Source organism: Lactuca virosa, chromosome 3 (genome assembly GCF_052849685.1).
Source record: "Lactuca virosa cultivar CGN04683 chromosome 3, Lactuca_virosa_CGN04683_v6, whole genome shotgun sequence".
Taxonomy (NCBI): Eukaryota; Viridiplantae; Streptophyta; class Magnoliopsida; order Asterales; family Asteraceae; genus Lactuca; species Lactuca virosa.
Genome location: NC_136428.1, coordinates 160,013,506 through 160,036,170, shown reverse-complemented (window position 1 = coordinate 160,036,170; position 22,665 = coordinate 160,013,506).

Here is a 22,665-nt window from a genome sequence, read left to right as displayed (position 1 = left end):
AACATATAATTAATACTTTAATCAATACTTGTATTAAAATCATGTTCATGAAAGGGACTATGCACTCACCTGCAAAGGTGGTGACTCGGTACTCGGACAGCACTTCGTTTACTTTAAAACAAATTTCCGTTGACAAAACCTGGTATCATTTCCACTAGAGTTTAGTCTAATGTTCAACGAGACTAATTAATAGTCTAACTATTATTACTAGTATATAAGCGTTAAACAATACTCTTCACCTACTATGTACAGACAGGGGCCAGACATAAAACACCGGAGGGCAGGACCATTTTGGCATATAGCACTTCTGAAATCCAACAACCCTATGCGGCCCTTTAAACCAGATTCCCCGTACCGCGAGTAGTTAAAAATATGTTATAACGATACTTATATAACCCATAATAATAGCTCAAATAATTATTATAAGGTCCTAATAACGTTATTATATTTAAATAAAAGCTATATTAAAAATTAGGTAGGCGTATCTTACCTACGAGGGGGTTTGGCTAGAAGCCGTGCTCTGCAGGGGCAGAACTTCCGAGCCGAAAGCTCTTCTTCTCGGAGCCGTCGAGCGCTCCGGGGCTTTCTTCTAGCGCTAGGGGAGTTTTTGGGAGGTTTAGAGAGAATGTAGAGAGAAGAAAGAATGGGAAAGGTGTGAAGAAAATGAGGGTGGGAGATGTTCTATTTATAGGGTGAAATATGGCTGAAATTGGTGCCATATGTCACCATCTAGTGGCAAGCCTTGGGGAGAAAGCAATGACCAAGATTGTGCCACGTCACCCCTTTTGCGGCAGCCCCCTGCCGACTTCTAAACCCCGTAACTTTTGCATACGAGCTCCGTTTTTGACGTTCTTTATATCCACGCGTAGGTAAAAATAAGATCTACAACTTTCATTTTGGCTCCGTCGGCTAATTCTCGACTGATCTTAAATTTAACAGTAGGAGGAGATTATACTGTTAAATGACAGCGAAAAATTCGTAACTCTTTCATACAGACCCCGTTTTCGTCTGTCTTTTTACCGTTGAGTTCCTATTAATGATATCTTCAATTCTCATTTAGGTCGCGTAGGCCAAAAACCGCTCGATCTAAAATTCGAGTTTCGGGCCGTGCACTGCTATGCCTTAGAAAATTCATAACTTCCTCATACAAAGTCAGATTTGGGCGTTCTTTTTTTGTATGTTCTCGGTTTAACGTATACTACAACTTTTGTTTAGATTTATAAGGCTAAAAAGTCCTTTATCAAAAATTCACTATTTACGTCTCCCGGTGTCGTGCCGATTTTGCTGTAAAACTTCGACGGGCCATAACTTCTTCGTTATAACTCGGATTTCGACGTTCTTTATATGTACGGAACCCTTGTAACATATACTACAACTTGGTTAAGATTAATCCTTCTAAATAATCTTCCATCAAAAACTCATTTTTGATGCTCATCGTCTCTAAATTGACTAGCCCGGATCTGCGGGCGTTACAATTATCTCCCCCTTAGGATGATTACGTCTCGGAATCATCAACGAAACAGGGCTGTATAATGACTCTGTACATTATCTCTTTATTCCTAGGTAATAATCGTAGCTTCTATGTTCCTTCGACTGAGTATCTAATTCTTGGACTTCTCGACTGCAGGCGGTGCTCGATCTTGCACTTGCTCCCTACCTCACGTTAGACTCCAAATTATGACCTTCAAGTCACAATCTCGATCCTCACTGGATACGAACTTAAGATAAGTTATTTTTTTTATTACTACAATGGAACGATGTGTCATATTCTAATGACCTATCATCGTATGTTGCAACGCTTAGACTCAGGTCTCTTAGAGTCTTCCAGAACAGACTATACTTTCGTTCATGTTCTAATCTCATCTTATAAAGTAGCATTTCTAGCTACAAGCAACTTTTTGCGATACCTCTACTTTATTTCAATCTTCCGTCTTATGTCAGATGCCACATCGAGAACTTGGTTCTCTGAACCACGTAATATATTCATCTTAGCCGGAATCGACATGATATGATCACTAGGGTCGGAATAATAATCATCTTCTTAGTCATTACCGAAACGATGGTAACGACATACATGAACAAAACGGAATCAATTACTAGCTTCTTGGTAACCTTGTGACTTTCCCTGATCCAAGTGCGAGTCATGTGCTTCCGGTAGTATAGGCCTCTACTACCATTCACACCTACTCATACTCGTCTCAAGTATTGTCTCGCAGTTCTCCAAGTTATTATCACAAAAACAATTTTAACACATACAAATGTGTCCAAACAATCATATAATTTTCTCTAGACTCTACTAGGACTTCTTCCATGCGTATCTTCAATCATCAATTCTGTTTCAACCCGGTTGGTGGTGGAAATGTCAGACGATGGGATAACTTCATGGATTCTACCAAAAATCTTTCTTTCTGCTAATCGAAAGTGTAATTCTCCCGTACTAGACGTATTATTTACTGAATGTATTCTAAAGGTAAGATATCACTCTTACCATATCTTCCGATAGGTACCATTCAGTATCGTAAGCCTTCTCATTTCCTCCATTTGCTTAGTCTGCTATGAGTCCTTATCATGAAATTCTATACACCAAAGCAGGCATTCGGTGTATCGAGACGAGAATATAGATAGAGGAAGATTTAGACGCATATTCCTCCGTATTACTCCAAAAAGTTACATGCCAGTTCTAATATCGTAATCAAACGTTTAGAAATCTGAACACATAAAATTTCTAGATCCGGTCGGCAACAGACCATAGATCCGATCAAACGATAACATCATAAAACATCACAATCATTTAGCACATAAAGCAATTTAGGCATCTTCCTTAAATGAGCTAGTGCTCGTGTCTATTTAGGTGTACTTTCCTAAAATTTATTAGACACACTCCTCACCATCATTGCTTAGCATTCTAAGTTTAAGTCTAGAAATAAATCCTTATTCCTAGTTCGCTTAAACTAATGCTCTGATACCAACTGTGACATCCCCATTTTCACGGCCAGAAAAGACCGATTTTGTTTATGCTTTATAAAAATCAGAGTACCTCTTTTAGTGAAAATATTGCGGAATTTGTTCCCAGTAAAACATGATAAATACGTTATCAAAGCATTTCCGAAGAAATGTATTTTTTATTCATTTTAAAACATTTGGGATGTCATCGTCAATACAGAAACATAAGCATAAACAGAACTTACATTCATTTACACTAGTGATCTACATCTCTTTAATCTCTCAGTGTAATGTAACTTCGTATCGACACCTGTGATACAAATAAGCTTGAGTGGGTCAGGTTGGGAAACCTGGTGAGTACACAGGGATTTCAATCCCACAATGTTATATCATATATATAATTTAGAACTCACAAAATATACAATTTCACCACACACACACACACACACACATATATATATATATATATATATATATATATATATATATATATATATATATATATATATATATATATATATATATATATAAGCAACTCTTACCCTACCCCGTTAATCCTTACAACGAGACTATCCATACTCTCGGACCTTAAATTTTAACCCATACTCTCGGATCTAATTCATGCTCTCGGATCAATAATTGTGCTCATTCCATACTCTCGGATTAGAGACAAGTGTCTATGTGTAAATCCATTCTCCCGGATTAACGACGAATGACTATGTCCTATCCAGACTCCCGGACTGAGGACGACTGACAATGTCTTAATCCATACTCCCGGACTAAGGACAACTGACTATGTCTTAATCCATACTTCCGGATTAATGACAGTTGACTATGTCCAATCCATACTCTCGGACAAGGGACAATGACTATGTCTAATCCATGCTCTCGGATCAATAACATATACTAAAGTTCTATTCTCTGAGTATAACTCACTCGTACTCGTAAGAAAATACTACCCAATATTCCTCATAATTAATTTAGGTTTACTCTTTATCCTAAATCATCATATATAATCAGGTATGTTCGTTAACACGTATTTCAGGCAACATTAATTAACTCGCACATAAACATATAATTAATACTTTAATCAATACTTGTATTAAAATCATGTTCATGAAAGGGACTATGCACTCACCTGCAAAGGTGGTGACTCGGTACTCGGACAACACTTCGTTTACTTTAAAACAAATTTCCGTTGACAAAACCTGGTATCATTTCCACTAGAGTTTAGTCTAATGTTCAACGAGACTAATTAATAGTCTAGCTATTATTACTATTATATAAGCGTTAAACAATACTCTTCACCTACTATGTACAGACAGGGGCCAGAGATAAAACACCGGAGGGCAGGACCATTTTGGCATATAGCACTTCTGAAATCCAACAACCCTATGCGGCCCTTTAAACCAGATTCCCCGTACCGCGAGTAGTTAAAAATATGTTATAATGATACTTATATAACCCATAATAATAGCTCAAATAATTATTATAAGGTCCTAATAACGTTATTATATTTAAATAAAAGCTATATTAAAAATTAGGTAGGCGTATCTTACCTACGAGGGGGTTTGGCTAGAAGCCGTGCTCTGCAGGGGCAGAACTTCCGAGCCGAAAGCTCTTCTTCTCGGAGCCGTCGAGCGCTCCGGGGCTTTCTTCTAGCGCTAGGGGAGTTTTGGGAGGTTTAGAGAGAATGTAGAGAGAAGAAAGAATGGGAAAGGTGTGAAGAAAATGAGGGTGAGAGATGTTCTATTTATAGGGTGAAATATGGCTGAAATTGGTGCCATATGTCACCATCTAGTGGCAAGCCTTGGGGAGAAAGCAATGACCAAGATTGTGCCACGTCACCCCTTTTGCGGCAGCCCCCTGCCGACTTCTAAACCCCGTAACTTTCGCATACGATTTCCGTTTTTGAAGTTCTTTATATCCACGCGTAGGTAAAAATAAGATCTACAACTTTCATTTTGACTCCGTCGGCTAATTCTCGACTGATCTTAAATTTAACAGTAGGAGGAGATTATACTGTTAAATGACAGCGAAAAATTTGTAACTCTTTCATATAGACCCCGTTTTCGTCTGTCTTTTTACCGTTGAGTTCCTATTAATGAGATCTTAAATTCTCATTTAGGTCGTGTAGGCCAAAAACCGCTCGATCTAAAATTCGAGTTTCGGGCCGTGCACTGCTATGCCAAATCTTAGAAAATTCATAACTTCCTCATACGAAGTCAGATTTGGGCGTTCTTTTTTTGTATGTTCTCGGTTTAACGTATACTACAACTTTTGTGTAGATTTCTACGGCTAAAAAGTCCTTTATCAAAAATTCACTATTTACGTCTCCCAGTGCTGTGCCGGTTTTGCCGTAAAACTTCGACATGCCATAACTTCTTCGTTATAACTCGGATTTCGGCGTTCTTTATATGCACAGAACCCTTGTTACATATACTAAAACTTAGTTAAGATTAATCCTTCTAAATAATCTTCCATCAAAAACTCATTTTTGATGCTCATCGTCTCTAAATTGACTAGCCCGGATCTGCGGGCGTTACATCTGTTCTGAGCGTGGCTCGATGTCGGCTGGGGCCCGATGGTTGTTGGGCATGGAACATCGTATGTTGAGGTGTTTTGGGTAATTCACTAAGCTTAGTGCTTATAGTTTTTAGTTTATGTTTTAGGTACTCCCGGATCGAAAGGCAAGAGCTCGAGGTGATCGCTTTACACACACACCATGATTTCTGCTTTATATAACTTTGATGTATTGAGATGATTGATTGACTTACTCTGATTTTCCTTTATGCTTTATGAACATGTTTGGTTGGTGGTTTTAATTATTATGAAAAATGAAATTTTTGGTCTTGAATTTTGGGACGTTACAAGTTGGTATTAGAGCCTTGGTTTGAGGGATTCAGAGATACTATTGGGTGTGTCGGAACTCAAACTAAGGATTTTTGTAGATTTTTCAAAAAAAGGAAATGTTTATAAAAACGTTTTCCTAATAAAAGAAAGGGGCGTGGTGCATGCAATAGATTTGCAAAAGTAAGTTTTTCCAAAATACATATACATGTTTTATGATTATGCTTTGAATTGTAAATCTGTGAATCACATGCTAGATTAGGGCTAGGGATCCGCTAAGGATTGCATGATAGATTGCTTGGAGAGATGCCTTTGTATTCCTGTTATATGAGCTTGTAGACTTGCATGCTAGTTCTAATCAGTTAGTGATAGGATGGCCTGGTTAGGTTATGCTTGATTCCGATTACTCGATTCTCGAATGATGCTTGCTTTGTGCTTTTAGGAGTTCCCATTAACATCAACTAACTAGTAAGAGAATATGTTAAGTTACATACTATTGAGACTAGATAATTTTATAAGGTTAGGTTTTAACTCTATTGGGCAACTCTTGTTTGAGTCCAACTATTGTAGTGTGAGACCTTTCATTCAAATAATTATCTGGTCTTAGTGATATGTGATTGTGTTCGTTAGCTAGTTAGAGGGTGTTAGCGGGAGTTCATTCTGCAGTCGATGGCGGAGAGTGGTGTGGCGACTGCCTTAGGAAAACCTAGGAGGTGATACAGTTGTTGGGTTTTATGTACTATAACACTCCTATGGTGCACATACAACCCTAATGCTTTGGATCTAAGTTTTCTCTAGTTATACATGCAATAAAAATTATCCAAAGCATGAAACCTATAACTAGCATACAACTTTGGTAATTGAAACATAAAAAGCTAGTTAGAAGAATACCTCTTAGTTGTAGCATGTAGAATTTGGCCTTTCAAGAGCTTAACACCCCAAGTGTGATGCCTCAAAAAGTCACAAACACCTTGAACAAGTGGAGGATAATGAAAGAGAGGTCATGAAGCACTAAATTCGGCTAGGGTTCAACTAGGAATCATTAGCCGAATTTTAGGTGCATTAGGGGTTACATTTATAGTGTGGAATTCCCAGGGTTTCAACTTGTAAACGCTAATTCACTTCCTTGGGCCTAGAATCCAATAATCCATATGATAAGCCCTTTGGACTAACTCTTAGTCCACTATAATCAACATGGATCATTAGCCCAAAGTATATGTAATACTGATTTACCTAATCAGTCCCCGTTAATTTAGTTAGTCTCTTTTGATCACTAAATTAATTCCAAACTAATTCTTGATCAATACTAATTAAATAATATGATTTCTCAATTAATATATTATACTTATAATATATTAATAAATCACAAATAACCTCTTTCTCAAAATCCATCCTATCAAATTGTTCTGGTGAAGGCAACCCGAAATAGACCATGCTACTCTCGGGTCAAGTACATACTAGTTATAGTTATGGGCTTAGACACCTAATCCAATAGTTTCCCATTTGGATAAGTCTAATAACTATAACTGCAAGTACGACTTGAAAAACCGACTAGCAATCGTAGTTCTCAAAAGCCGTTGTCGAACTCTGACGCATCCATTGGATAAGGGATCATATATTCCTCCATTCTATATATCGTATAGACTGAGAGATGGATTTTAATAATACTCTCTGTCCATGTGTTGTTTCCCGATTTCCGATTTATGATGACCGACTAATTGAACAAATCAAATCAGATCAGGCTTGGCCAAGCGCTTAGGGTGTCATCACTAAATCATCGAGGGGCCTACATATATCGCTTTTATTCGTCTTAGGGTAAAAGGAACGGATAAACTTTGACTCATATGCTTGATTTATTTACTCATCAAATCCCACACAACAATATGTTTTATAACACCAAGTTACTAGTGCGTTTACATATCATCAATGTGCAACCGACTTGTAAACTGCAACTATATGTCTCCGTTTCAAGAATATAAAATATTATCGTCTCACAATCACTCGTGATGAAATCCATGAAGTGATTCAGATGAGCGTGAGTTTAATCCAATACTCAAATCTTATTACAGGAGTACTCATGAATACTGTAGCAAACTTTGCTATGTCTAAACACTTTAGACAATCTACAGACGGATTCATCACAGTCTTACCTCAATATCTACTTCCAAAGTATGATCGACTATGCATGGTTTGAATAATCTTATTATTCGGGAAGTCAAAACATGCAAAGTGAAACACAAGAATAATTGAATTCAATATGGTCTCAAAACTTTTGAATATAAATATGTCACACCCCAAAACCGAGAACGGCGGAATACGTTCTGGGGTGGAGGACGTCATGTACAGTATCATAACAATGCATAATAGTAAAGACAAGCAACAACATCCATTGCATTAATATAATAATTGTAATACAAGCGTGTTCTGTACAGTTTGTTAGACACCAAAAGTATAATCAAAATAAAGAGGAGTCTTGTATGTGCTCCATCTTCTCAAAAGCTGCATCTGTACCTGTCTACTGATGACCTGAGAATACAAGTTATTTTGAAAGCGAGTATCAGCATAAGGCTGGTGAGTTCATGAGTATTTAGTGTCATTGCTTGTATAAAAATGATTACAACCATGTAGTATAATAATTTATCTCAATGTTGGAAAATAGTATGCTCCCTAGGAAAACCCGATGTTTTCCAGTAAAAGTGGTCTTCTACCAAGACCCGGTTGTATGTATGTTTGATCCTTTGAAAATGTAAAAGTTTTCCCAGAGAAACTATTAGTAGGAAAATATAGTTTTAGACTTCATTCATGTAAAGTAATTGGGAAAATAGTGTTTTACCCCAGCAGTATCACTGCCAGCTAATGAAATGAAAATGCAGACTCCAGGTAGTATTAAATGTACAATACACCTCGGGGAGTCTGTTTTGCCTTTAATTCTTAATGTATTAATTAAAGGTCGAAATGTGAACTTGTATGTAACCATGCTGATTGACGATCGAATCCCTGATGACCCTCCGAGTCATCTGTAGAAATGTGACATTTTGTCACCCCTGGGCCTAGTCGGCTCGGACTGTAGCTAGCAGTCGGGATGTGGGAGTGTCTGTCCCGTATAGATCTATACACATAATGCCCGCTCTCCCTCCAGGAGACTCTGGTTACATGGTGATAGCACAATGAAGTGTCGTATCGAGAGATAGTATGTCACATTCTGTTGTAGTATGTTCTCTTTGTATAATGTATAATGTACTTTATGGTATAGTGTATAGAGTGTTCTGTTGTATAGTATATAGTATTCTCTTTTTATAGTGTTTAACATGTATCGACTCATAACTGTTCGGACTCTGGTAGGTACCATTGTAATAGTATACACGAATAGAAATCCTTAACTATACCTATTATAGTTAAATAGTAAGGTTGGTTGCATGCCTTTGATACACAAAGGTATTGAACTGAAGTGAAGACTTTAATATTCAACACGAATATATATAATATATAACTAAGAATTCAACGACAGTCGGACAGATAACAATATACCCTAAGTCCACAATCAAACAAGAACAGGAAGTAAGGTGAGCTATCAGTCTTAAGTCCTTCAAGTCTTACTTATATAAATATATTAGTGTAGATATGGTTTGGGAACAGAAGGAGTTTAAAAGAGTTTAGAAATATTTTTATAACAATTTAACATGAAAATGAGTTTGATAAACACTTAAAGCAGTTTTGTTGGTAAAGTAGTTAAAAGTATGAAAATCCTTTTGGTTGCAAGTTATAAATCACATGTGATTGATACTATAACTTGATTGATTCAACTTGTATTCCCCCCCCCATAAAAGCATTTAAAAACATTTAAAAGGTTGATTAAGGGGTATGAACTCACCTGTAGTGAGTGAAGCGGATGGAAGTGCTGAGTAAGATGCTAGGTGTCAAGTGAGGACTTGAACACACCGAATGATCCTATGTAACATGTAGTGATACATAAATGTATCTAATTAGTTATTTAATCACTAATTAGGTATGTAATGACGCTCCAATGCATGAAAAACACTTGGTTTCGAGTGCTAGGAGTGTTAAAGGTTGCTTCTAAGGAGAGTATGGCCTCACATCGGAGTTTACTCCTCAAATGGTGGCCCTTATGTGTGTTTACGGTTTCTGGACCATTTCCCCCATGAGTTTACGGCCGTAAACTCATGGAAATGGTGCATTTGTGCGTTTCAAGGTCCTATATCTCACAAGGAAAGGTTCTAAGTTCGAAACAAAGGCTTAGGAAGTGGTTAGGGCACAAAAGGACCCCTCATTGGAGTTTACGATCCTTGGACCATCCTTGAGAGTTTACGGTCGTAAACACTTGGGTTTACGGTCGTAAACCCATGAGTTTACGGCCGTAAACTCATGTATGCCTCAATATTTTCGTGTTTTGGTGTTTCTAGCTCATGCATGCAAGGTTCTAGACCCAAAGGTAAGCCATTCAAGGTGTTAAGGGCACTTAAACACCCTTTGGAGGTGTTTACGGTTTTGGGAGACCTTCCCAAACCGTCAACTCATGTTTGCACCATTTAATCCATGTTTTATGGTTCTAAGATCATTCCAGCAAGTTTCTAGGTCATTAGCCAAGCATTGAAGAGGGTTTGGGGCATCAAAACCCCATTTTGGGGTGTTTACGGTTCATGAATGTTCATGGACCGTAAACTCATGTTTACCCCCAAAAGTCATGATCTTGGGGTTCTAAGTTCATGCATGCAAGTTTCTAAGCCATAGCTAAACACTAGAAGAGGTTTGGAAGGGTTTTGGGGCTTCAAAACCCCCTTTTGGGAGTTTACGGTTTTGGGAGGTGTTTCCAAACCGTAAACACAAGTTTTTGGGTCCTTTGGAGAGTTTAACCCACAGATTTGCATGCATGTTAAGTTAAACAACAAGCTAGGAAGGATTACTTACGATTTTTGGAGCTTGAATGAGTGATTCTTGAGCAAAAATCTGATTTTTAGAGAGAGAGTGTAAAGAGAGAAAGTTCTAAGGTGGGAAAAGACTCAAATGGTGGCCACTCAACCTTTATATAGGCCTTGAGTTAGTGGCCAGGTGGGGACACACTCAATCCCGACATTAAACGGAGTTTAAGATTTTACCCGATTAAATGACCGTAACCCGACTTAGTCGTAAACTAGAAATTTTTCCAAAGGATTATCGAGGGTATTATATGTGATTTTATTGATTTCCTAAACGTAGGAAATTATGACAATAACCCTAGATGAATTATTTAACTTAAAAGTTAATGGACAATTTTAATAATAAAATAAATTTTATTAACGGAAAGGGTTACAGTGACGGAATAAATTTCGGGTTGTCACATCATCCCCCCGTTAGAGGGAATTTCGTCCTGAAATTTAAGATACCAATCATGGATTTGGAAAGAGATGCGGATATTTCTGTTTCATCGAGTCTTCGCGCTCCCAAGTGAATTCGGGTCCCCGCTTGGCATTCCAGCGAACCTTCACTATCGGGATGCGGCTTTGTTTTGTTCGTTTGATTTCTCGATCCATGATTTCGATTGGTTCTTCCACAAAGTTGAGGCTCTCGTTGATCTCGATCTCGTCGAGTGGGATTACAAGAGTCTCGTCGGATAGACACTTTTTCAAGTTCGAGACGTGGAAGATAGGATGTACATTACTAAGTTCGTGGGGTAGGTTGAGTTTGTAAGCTACGGGGCCGATTCTAGCGAGAATCTCAAAAGGCCCTATGTATCTTGGATTTATCTTTCCACGCTTTCCGAAGCGTATCAAGCCTTTCCAGGGTGAGACTTTCAAAAGAACCCGGTCTCCCTCCTGGAATTCTAAAGGTTTCCTTCGTTTGTCTGCGTAGCTTTTCTGTCGGTTCCTGGAGGCTTTCAATCGTTCACGGATCTGAACGATCTTCTCTGTTATTTCCCGAATGATCTCTGGACCTATGAGAGTGCTTTCAGGAACTCGTCCTTTAGCTAATTGAGTGTCACCCACCTCAACCCAGCACAGAGGGGACCTGCACTTTCGGCCGTAGAGGGCTTCGAATGGAGCAGCTTTGATGCTCGTGTGATAACTGTTGTTGTAGGAAAATTCGACGAGGGGTAAGTGGGTATCCCAAGCCTTACCAAAGTCGATCACACAGGCTCGCAGCATATCTTCCAGAGTTTGGATGGTTCTCTCACTCTGTCCGTCAGTCTGAGGATGGTAGGCTGTACTCATATCCAACCTCGTTCCCAGGGAGCTTTGTAGGGACTGCCAGAACCTCGAAGTGAATCTGCTATCCCTATCGGATATAATAGATATAGGAACACCATGCAGTCGTACGATCTATCTGATGTATGTTCTTGTGAGTTTCTCCATCTTGTCAGTTTCTTTGATGGGTAGGAAGTGTGCGGACTTGGTCAATCTATCGACGATGACCCATATGGTATCAAGCCCACCCGTTGTCTTGGGTAGCTTGGTTATGAAGTCCATAGTGATCCGCTCCCACTTCCATTCAGGTATCTCCGGTTGTTGGAGTAGACCTGATGGTTTCTGGTATTCGACCTTGACCTTGGCGCAAGTAAGGCATTTACTTACGAAGGTAGCGATCTTCGCTTTCATATTAGGCCACCAGTATAATTTCTTGAGATCCAGATACATTTTATCTGAACCCGGGTGAACGGAATATCGAGTGTTGTGCGCCTCCTTCATGACCAAGTCTATGAAGCCACCGTGCCTCGGGGTCCAGATCCGGTCCATGAGATATAAGGTTCCGTTACCCTTGACCTGTAGGTTCTTATCCATTCCTCGCAGGGATTATCCTGCTATATTTTCAGGTTTCAAGGCTTCGAACTGAGCCTCCTTTATTTGTGCGGAGAGACGCGAATGGATAGTCATTGTTAATGACTTGACTCTTCGACCAGAATAATCTTTTCGACTTAGAGCGTCTGCTACTACGTTGGCTTTACCCGGATGATAACGAATTTCACATTCGTAGTCATTGAGTAGCTCGACCCACCGTCGTTGTCTCATGTTGAGTACTTTCTGGTTGAAGATATGTTGGAGGCTTTTATGGTCGGTATAGATGATGCTCTTCGTACCATACAGATAGTGTCTCCAAATCTTTAGGGCGAACACAACCGCTCCTAGTTCGAGGTCGTGCGTGGTGTAGTTGACCTCGTGTGTCTTCAGCCGTCTTGAGGCGTAGGTGATGACTTTACCACGTTGCATCAGAACACAGCCGAGCCCCTGATTGGATGCATCGCAATATACTACAAAGTCTTCTATCCCTTCGGAGAGGGACAGTATCGGTGCGGTGCACAAGGCTCGTTTTAGGGTTTGGAATGCCTTATCTTGTTTCTCTACCCAGTCAAAGGCCACGCCTTTCTGGGTCAATGTCGTAAGAGGCTTCGCAATCCGAGAGAAATTTTGAATGAACATTCGGTAGTAGCCAGCGAGGCCTAGAAATTGGCGAATTTCTGTAGGCCTCTTCGGTGCTGACCAGTTCTCAATAGCTTTAATCTTGGATGGGTCCACGTGGATTCCTTCTTCGCTAACCACGTGTCCTAAGAATTCGACTCTTCGGATCCAAAATTCGCACTTAGAGAACTTTGCGTAAAGCTTCTTCGATCACAGCGTTTCCAGGACCTGTCGCAGATGATCGCTATGCTCTTCCTTACTTCTAGAGTAGATAAGTATATCATCAATGAAGACGATGACGAACTGATCCAAGTAAGGACGTCATACTCTATTCATCAAGTCCATGAAGACTGCGGGCGCATTGGTTAGTCCGAACGGCATCACTATGAACTCGTAGTGTCCGTAGCGAGTTCGGAAGGCTGTTTTTGGAACATCCTCCTCGAGCACTCGTAACTGATGGTACCCGGACCTTAGATCAATCTTGGAAAAGTAGCTCGCCCCTTGCAGTTGGTCAAATAAATCGTCTATGCGAGGAAGAGGGTAACGATTCTTGACCGTCAGCTTGTTGAGTTCTCTGTAGTCGATGCACATGCGGAACGATCCGTCTTTCTTCTTTACGAACAAGACTGGTGCTCCCCAGGGTGAGAAGCTTGGTCTTATAAAGCCCTTGCTGAGCAGTTCGTTAAGTTGACCGGACAGTTCTTGCATCTCAGCAGGCGTTAAACGGTAGGGCGCCTTGGCTACGGGGGTCGCTCCTGGGATTAAGTCGATTCGGAACTCGACTTGACGTTTTGGAGGTAAACCCGATAGTTCTTCAGGGAAGACGTCGGGGAAATCGCGTACTACGGGAAGATCCTTCAGGTCCTTCGTTTTCTGGTTCGTATCTACAACATGCGCCAGGAATGCACGATATTCCTTACGCAGGTACTTCTGGGCTTGAATGCTCGAGATGATACGAAGGCTCGTACTGGGTTTGTCTCCGTAGATCATCAAGGTTTCGTTGTTGGGTATATTCAGACGGATGGCCTTGTCGAAGCACAAGATATCGGTACGATGGAGACTCAACCAGTCCATGCCTATGATGACATCGAAGCTTTTGATCGCTACTGGTATGAGGTCGATAGGAAACGAATGATTATCTAGCGTGAGGGTACAAACTATGTAGATTTCGTTAGAACTTTCCGTCTTGCCGTTAGCCATTTCTACGACGAATGTTTCCTTCAGTGATCGCGGTGTTTGTTTGAGTAAGTGTTTAAAGTTTTGATTTACGAAACTTCTTTCTGCCCCATTATCGAATAGAATACAAGCATAAGAGTTATCAAGAAGGAACGTACCCGTGACTACGGTGGGGTCTGCTACAGCCTCATTATGGCCAGTAGCAAGTAGTCTACCCGCTCCTCCCGCGTCTCCAGCCTTTGGACAATTTCTTTTGAAATGTCCGACTTCGCCACAGCCATAGCAGGCCTGGCTTGTTCCCGAACTAGGAATTTGGGAAATGGGTTTGGGAGGTGCTCTGCAAAACCGGACGGTATGGCCCTTCCAGTTGCAATTGGTGCATTGCATCTCACGGCAGGGGCCGTTATGATGGAAAGGGCACTTATCGCACTTGGGTAGCTTTCCCGCATATGTCTTGGCGGGTACAGGAGCCGTAGGAGTCGTGGCAGCATGGACAACCACCGTTTGTTGGTTATTGGAAGAGGATTTGGCTGATTTGCCCTTCCTTCGGTCCCCAAGCTTCCTTTTGTTGTCGGATGTGTGGGTTGGTGCAGAGGTAGTTGTAGTGGTTGTTGATGGAGTGTAAGGGACTTCATGATCAATCAACCTCTGGGCCAATTCCTTGGCACTGTCAAAGGTCGCAGGTTGTGACGCTAGAACATTCCCTCGATATGGGGGTACTAATCCCCAGATGTATCGTTCGATTTTTTTGCTTTCGGTGGGCACCATGTTTGGGCACAGAGCCACCAAGTCGCAGAACCTGGCCGTATAGGCTACGATGTCGGAACCCTTCATTTTGAGGTTCCAGAGTTCCTCCTCAAGTTTCTAAATTTCGCCCCTCGGGCAGTACTCCCTCGTCATCAGGTCCTTCAGTGTGTCCCAGCCCATGGCGTTGGCTGCGACCAGGGAGAGTGATTTGACATGGCCATTCCACCACGTCAAGGCCCTTTGGGTGAAGGTGCAAGCAGCAAATTTTATCTTGCTTCCTTCGGGGCATGATCACATTTCGAAGATCGCTTCGGTTCTCTCAATCCATTGGGACAGTGCAAGGATCCCTCCGGTTCCATTGAAGTAAGTAGGTTTGCAGCTGATGAAATCCTTATAGGTGCACTCTCGTGCACGTGGGTGGATTTCACCATGGCTGGAGTTTGTGCCAGTTCCCGTTCCACTAACACCACCAGAGTTGGCTTGCGCCAGCGCGGCGGTCACAGCTGCAGTCACAGCTGCTTGAAACATCGCCGGGTCGAACTGCGGTGGGGGAGGTGGAGGTGGTGGAGCTTGAGTTGTGGGTGTTTTCCTGACTGGACGCTTGCGAGGAGGCATCTTTTACTGAAAAATTTTAAAAGATGATGACAACAGTGAGAATCAAATGTAAGTATGATGAGAGTGTCTCATGGAATAAATCGCCATAGTCCAACAATTAGATAGATGCATATCAATAGAGTAAGAAAACACAAGAGCATGAACTTCCAAATAGATTAGACAACTGCCAATATTACTGGTATTACTGATGTAAAATGAGTTCAGGAAAAACGTCCTAACAATTGGTCTTACATCAAACCATAAGGAGAATGTTGACAGTTTAGAGGGCTAGTTATAGTACTTTCAAAGTCGGGAATGTTTTACAAACAGGTGAGACGGAGGTATTGAAGGGGAAGGCTATTCTTCTTAGGAAGAGAGAGGATGAGTAGATAATCTTCTGTTGGCGACGGGCACCCCTCTCTGGGTTACCCTTGAATCAGCCATTGTATCTATGCGAGAATAGAGAGAAGATAGTTAGTAGACGTACTAATCCTAAGATACTTATAAGATGATCGTTATTAGTCGACCCAAAACTTGCATAATGCATACCAATTACATGTAATCGAGACATGATAGACCTTCGAATAAGTGACCCTAACTCTAAATCCACAACCAAACAAGGAACAGGAAGTAAAGCAAAGATCACAGATTCTAAGTCTATAGCGTCTTAGTCGCATGTGACTGTAGTGTATCCACTTAGCAACTATTGCCCTACTAGTAACGACCTTTTTAGTTCTCACATATGTAAATTACAGGAAATGCATAATACTCCTATAGTATTCTTGTTCAAATGTTCTTGTAGTAGTGTTGGTAAGTTTTTAGACTTGTTGCAACACCACAACCATTCTTAGGCACAGGCTAGTCACTCCTAGGTAAATGTAGTTGATCAGGCTACATCCTACCAGATTTGACTATATGTCTCTAAGCCTAATTGTGCTGTTCAACAATCTTAATACTTTTGTTCTGTTCTAGTATGATACTGACCCTTAGTGTGAATGGTTGTATATATATACTTAGTTAAATATTTTCTTATTTAATAGTATATATTCTTGGTCAGAGTGTTTTAATCCCGATGTGTTTATAGTTCGTATATCTTTTATGGATTGATATACTTGATTCACTATAAACAATGCTCTGATACAAATCTGTCACACCCCAAAACCGAGAACGGCGGAATACGTTCTGGGGTGGAGGACGTCATGTACAGTATCATAACAATGCATAATAGTAAAGACAAGCAACAACATTCATTGCATTAATATAATAATTGTAATACAAGCGTGTTCTGTACAGTTTGTTAGACACCAAAAGTATAATCAAAATAAAAAGGAGTCTTGTATGTGCTCCATCTTCTCAAAAGCTGCATCTGTACCTGTCTACTGATGACCTGAGAATACAAGTTATTTTGAAAGCGAGTATCAGCATAAGGCTGGTGAGTTCATGAGTATTTAGTGTCATTGCTTGTATAAAAATGATTACAACCATGTAGTATAATAATTTATCTCAATGTTGGAAAATAGTATGCTCCCTAGGAAAACCCTATGTTTTCCAGTAAAAGTGGTCTTCTACCAAGACCCGGTTGTATGTATGTTTGATCCTTTGAAAATGTAAAAGTTTTCCCAGAGAAACTATTAGTAGGAAAATATAGTTTTAGACTTCATTCATGTAAAGTAATTGGGAAAATAGTGTTTTACCCCAGCAGTATCACTGCCAGCTAATGAAATGAAAATGCAGACTCCAGGTAGTATTAAATGTACAATACACCTCGGGGAGTCTGTTTTGCCTTTAATTCTTAATGTATTAATTAAAGGTCGAAATGTGAACTTGTATGTAACCATGCTGATTGACGATCGAATCCCTGATGACCCTCCGAGTCATCTGTAGAAATGTGACATTTTGTCACCCCTGGGCCTAGTCGGCTCGGACTGTAGCTAGCAGTCGGGATGTGGGAGTGTCTGTCCCGTATAGATCTATACACATAATGCCCGCTCTCCCTCCAGGAGACTCTGGTTACACGGTGATAGCACAATGAAGTGTCGTATCGAGAGATAGTATGTCACATTCTGTTGTAGTATATACTCTTTGTATAATGTATAATGTACTTTCTGGTATAGTGTATAGAGTGTTCTCTTGTATAGTATATAGTATTCTCTTTTTATAATGTTTAACATGTATTGACTCATAACTGTTCGGACTCTGGTAGGTACCATTGTAATAGTATACACGAGTAGAAATCCTTAACTATACCTATTATAGTTAAATAGTAAGGTTGGTTGCATGCCTTTGATACACAAAGGTATTGAACTGAAGTGAAGACTTTAATATTCAACACGAATATATATAATATATAACTAAGAATTCAACGACAGTCGGACAGATAACAATATACCCTAAGTCCACAATCAAACAAGAACAGGAAGTAAGGTGAGCTATCAGTCCTAAGTCCTTCAAGTCTTACTTATATAAATATATTGGTGTAGATATGGTTTGGGAACAGAAGGAGTTTAAAAGAGTTTAGAAATATTTTTATAACAATTTAACATGAAAATGAGTTTGATAAACACTTAAAGCAGTTTTGTTGGTAAAGCAGTTAAAAGTATGAAAATCCTTTTGGTTGCAAGTTATAAATCACATCTGATTGATACTATAACTTGATTGATTCAACTTGTATTCCCCCCCCCCCATAAAAGCATTTAAAAACATTTAAAAGGTTGATTAAGGGGTATGAACTCACCTGTAGTGAGTGAAGCGGATGGAAGTGCTGAGTAAGATGCTAGGTGTCAAGTGAGGACTTGAACACACCGAATGATCCTATGTAACATGTAGTGATACATAAATGTATCTAATTAGTTATTTAATCACTAATTAGGTATGTAATGACGCTCCAATGCATGAAAAACACTTGGTTTCGAGTGCTAGGAGTGTTAAAGGTTGCTTCTAAGGAGAGTATGGCCTCACATTGGAGTTTACTCCTCAAATGGTGGCCCTTATGTGTGTTTACGGTTTCTGGAGCATTTCCCCCATGAGTTTACGGCCGTAAACTCATGGAAATGGTGCATTTGTTCGTTTCAAGGTCCTATATCTCACAAGGAAAGGTTCTAAGTTCGAAATAAAGGCTTAGGAAGTGGTTAGGGCACAAAAGGACCCCTCATTGGAGTTTACGATCCTTGGACCATCCTTGAGAGTTTACGGTCGTAAACACTTGGGTTTACGGTCGTAAACCCATGAGTTTACGGCCGTAAACTCATGTATGCCTCAATATTTTCGTGTTTTGGTGTTTCTAGCTCATGCATGCAAGGTTCTAGACCCAAAGGTAAGCCATTCAAGGTGTTAAGGGCACTTAAACACCCTTTGGAGGTGTTTACGGTTTTGGGAGACCTTCCCAAACCGTAAACTCATGTTTGCACCATTCAATCCATGTTTTAGGGTTCTAAGATCATTCCAGCAAGTTTCTAGGTCATTAGCCAAGCATTGAAGAGGGTTTGGGGCATCAAAACCCCATTTTGGGGTGTTTACGGTTCATGAATGTTCATGGACCGTAAACTCATGTTTACCCCCAAAAGTCATGATCTTGGGGTTCTAAGTTCATGCATGCAAGTTTCTAAGCCATAGCTAAACACTAGAAGAGGTTTGGAAGGGTTTTGGGGCTTCAAAACCCCCTTTTGGGAGTTTACGGTTTTGGGAGGTGTTACCAAACCGTAAACACAAGTTTTTGGGTCCTTTGGAGAGTTTAACCCACAGATTTGCATGCATGTTAAGTTAAACAACAAGCTAGGAAGGATTACTTACGATTTTTGGAGCTTAAATGAGTGATTCTTGAGCAAAAATCCGATTTTTAGAGAGAGAGTGTAAAGAGAGAAAGTTCTAAGGTGGGAAAAGACTCAAATGGTGGCTACTCAACCTTTATATAGGCCTTGAGTTAGTGGCCAGGTGGGGACACACTCAATCCCGACATTAAACGGAGTTTAAGATTTTACCCGATTAAATGACCGTAACCCGACTTAGTCGTAAACTAGAAATTTTTCCAAAGGATTATCGAGGGTATTATATGTGATTTTATTGATTTCCTAAACGTAGGAAATTATGACAATAACCCTAGATGAATTATTTAACTTAAAAGTTAATGGACAATTTTAATAATAAAATAAATTTTATTAACAGAAAGGGTTACAGTGACGGAATAAATTTCGGGTTGTCACAAAATAAAACACCTTTTATTTAATCACCATATTGATTACACATTATTCATTGTATAATGTTTCAATTAATCAACTTAATACTTGAATTAAAACAATAGTTATCCCATGCTCCAAGCATGGACACTATGTTTACCTATGGTCCTTACTTTGTGAAATAGATCAATTGAAAACATTTCAATGATGCTCATTTCACAATTCCAAATCGTTAGTGTAAGAACACCTAATTCTTGGCACTATCATGCAATGATCCTTTTGTAATGTCGAGGTACAAAAGTCATAGAGACTTTGCCAATGATATTACAAAGTATTCCTTTGGAGATTTGCTAACAAAACAATTCCAAGGAAGCGAAGTATCAAATTCAAAGTACATTCCTTTGAACATACTTCTTGCATAAAGGTTTCTAACCTACACATAGATTCTTAATATCCAACTCCCATTATGAAAACATTTCCATGTTTGCCATATGACAATGCATTATTAATAAAATTCTGTCTATTCATAATAATGTCAATATGGTCCATCCATTACTATACTTCCAACTGTCCTTAAGCAACCAGTCCTTTGCGAACCTTAGATTGTCCTTGACAGATGTTTAACCACTTTAGTCATATCTGGTTCTAGTCCTTTTTCCCTCTTAATTCGCTAGGCATTTGGAAAATTAGAACACGTGAATATTATATCATATGCAATCGATCCTATATCTGAATCATATGGGACACGATTCATGATGTCTTACATAAAGACATGATACTTGACCAGTCTTTTGCTATAATATTTCCATATATAGAATTTTCAATGTTGAAATATTTCAACATGGTATTCATATATATATCCATGACTAAGTTCGATTAATACTTCAATCTAAACTTTTAGATTCAAAATAAAGTATAAGTATCCTCTCCCTTACTATAGCGAAACAACTTTTCAACCTTTGCAACTTTGCAAATTAGAACTTTGTTTCCTATAAATAGTATTGCTAACTCGCAATACTTACCATAATAATTATGCTCCCACTAGCATAACAATTATTTTGTTACTAGCATAACATTTATGCTCCCACTAGCTTTGACATGTATCCAAAATCAGCTGGACTTCTAGAAATCAATACTTTATTGACTTTCTTACCAAAGTTCAGATTTCTGACACGAGATGCTTCGATAAGCCTTTATCTAAGCTCATACACCTTTTATTAGAAAGCTCATATGTGTGTATAAACTATTCAGAACTTACAACAATAAGTTCTGAATGTTTAAACTATTTGCCATTTCTCATAATTCGAAAAGAGGGATGTCGTAATCATAATCGAATTTGAGAACGCAATTAACACAACTGCTATCTCCATAAAATCTACTTAGTGAAAGTGTTTCCTCACAATCATTTTCATGAATTGGAGAGAAACCTTTGTCACTTAGATTTTATGGTGTATGTGTTCCTATCCATGTGAATTTGTCATTATCATAAGACAAGGTCTATGACAAATTTAAACTCATGTGGACTGAACCTGTTCAATCTTAATTTCCTACACTTGGCAGCACAAGGGCCTACCATGTCTTCCAAGTTGTTGAGCAGACCACCCTTACTGATCAATGAAATTTCACTGATCAAGGTGCCTTACCTTATGCAAACAACTAAGAACTCATAGAACTCACATGCATAGTCAACTTTTAACTGGAATAGGCACATAAATAGGAATATGTCAACACGATAGGTTACAAACCTTAAGTCGTAAGCTAGTGATACACAATAGGTTTATTCTTGATTAGTTCCTGAAACTTTTCAAGATCTTTAAGACTACTACTGACTTCTTGACATATAAGATTCTCTTGTCAAGAAACACTCCTTGACAAACAAATATTCAAGAGTTAGTGCGGATTCTTATCAAGGAAAAACACTTCATACAATTGGTCTTAGTTGGTCTTTGTCTTAAAGACATCACAACTACCAATTCTAATTGTGTTATAAGCCTACTTAAGATATGTCACTCAAGGAACAATCTTGGAGTATGACTCTCAGACTTGATTTTGAAACGAAGTATGAGTCACCTTAATTGATTTAACCATTTCAACAATTCCCAATTCCTCTTCTTAGCCATACAAGTGCTACACCTTAGAGGATCAATTATGATATGGTTTTCATAATCATTAAGATTATCATCAAAACACGATACTCAAGTACTCTCCTTTCCTTTCAGATTGAAGAAAGTTTTATCTTTCTGCCTAATTGATTCTTCTTATTCGTTCTGCTATACATTAAAACTTTTTCAAGGTATTAGAATTACACTTAACCTTGTAAGCATAACCATATTTACTAAACCATTAGTAAATCATGATGAATAGTCTTATCGTTCTTTGTGGTGGACCTGACCAGTTCACAAAAATTTGTACTAGATCCCCTAGTCCTTCACTTGACTCACATCTATATGTGAACAAGGAATTAGTCTTAATTTCCTAAGGACGAAGGTTCTCATTCATCACACAATACAAGTCGCATGATTCCAAGTTTCTATCCAATTGAAACTTGGGTGATGAGAGTATTTCCTTATTTGGTAAATTTAGACACTACCACAAATGAAAGAATCAAATCCATATAGAAACATACAAGCATCAATGTTCACAAATGCCATTGTAAGGAAATATAAAATAAGATAAAATCAAAATTTTCTTTATTTATAAAAAATTGCGGAAAAACTTGTCCTTACAATGCAATTACAAATGAAAACTATGTTACTACATATTTCTAAGCAATCTATCATAACTATTAAGTAGCA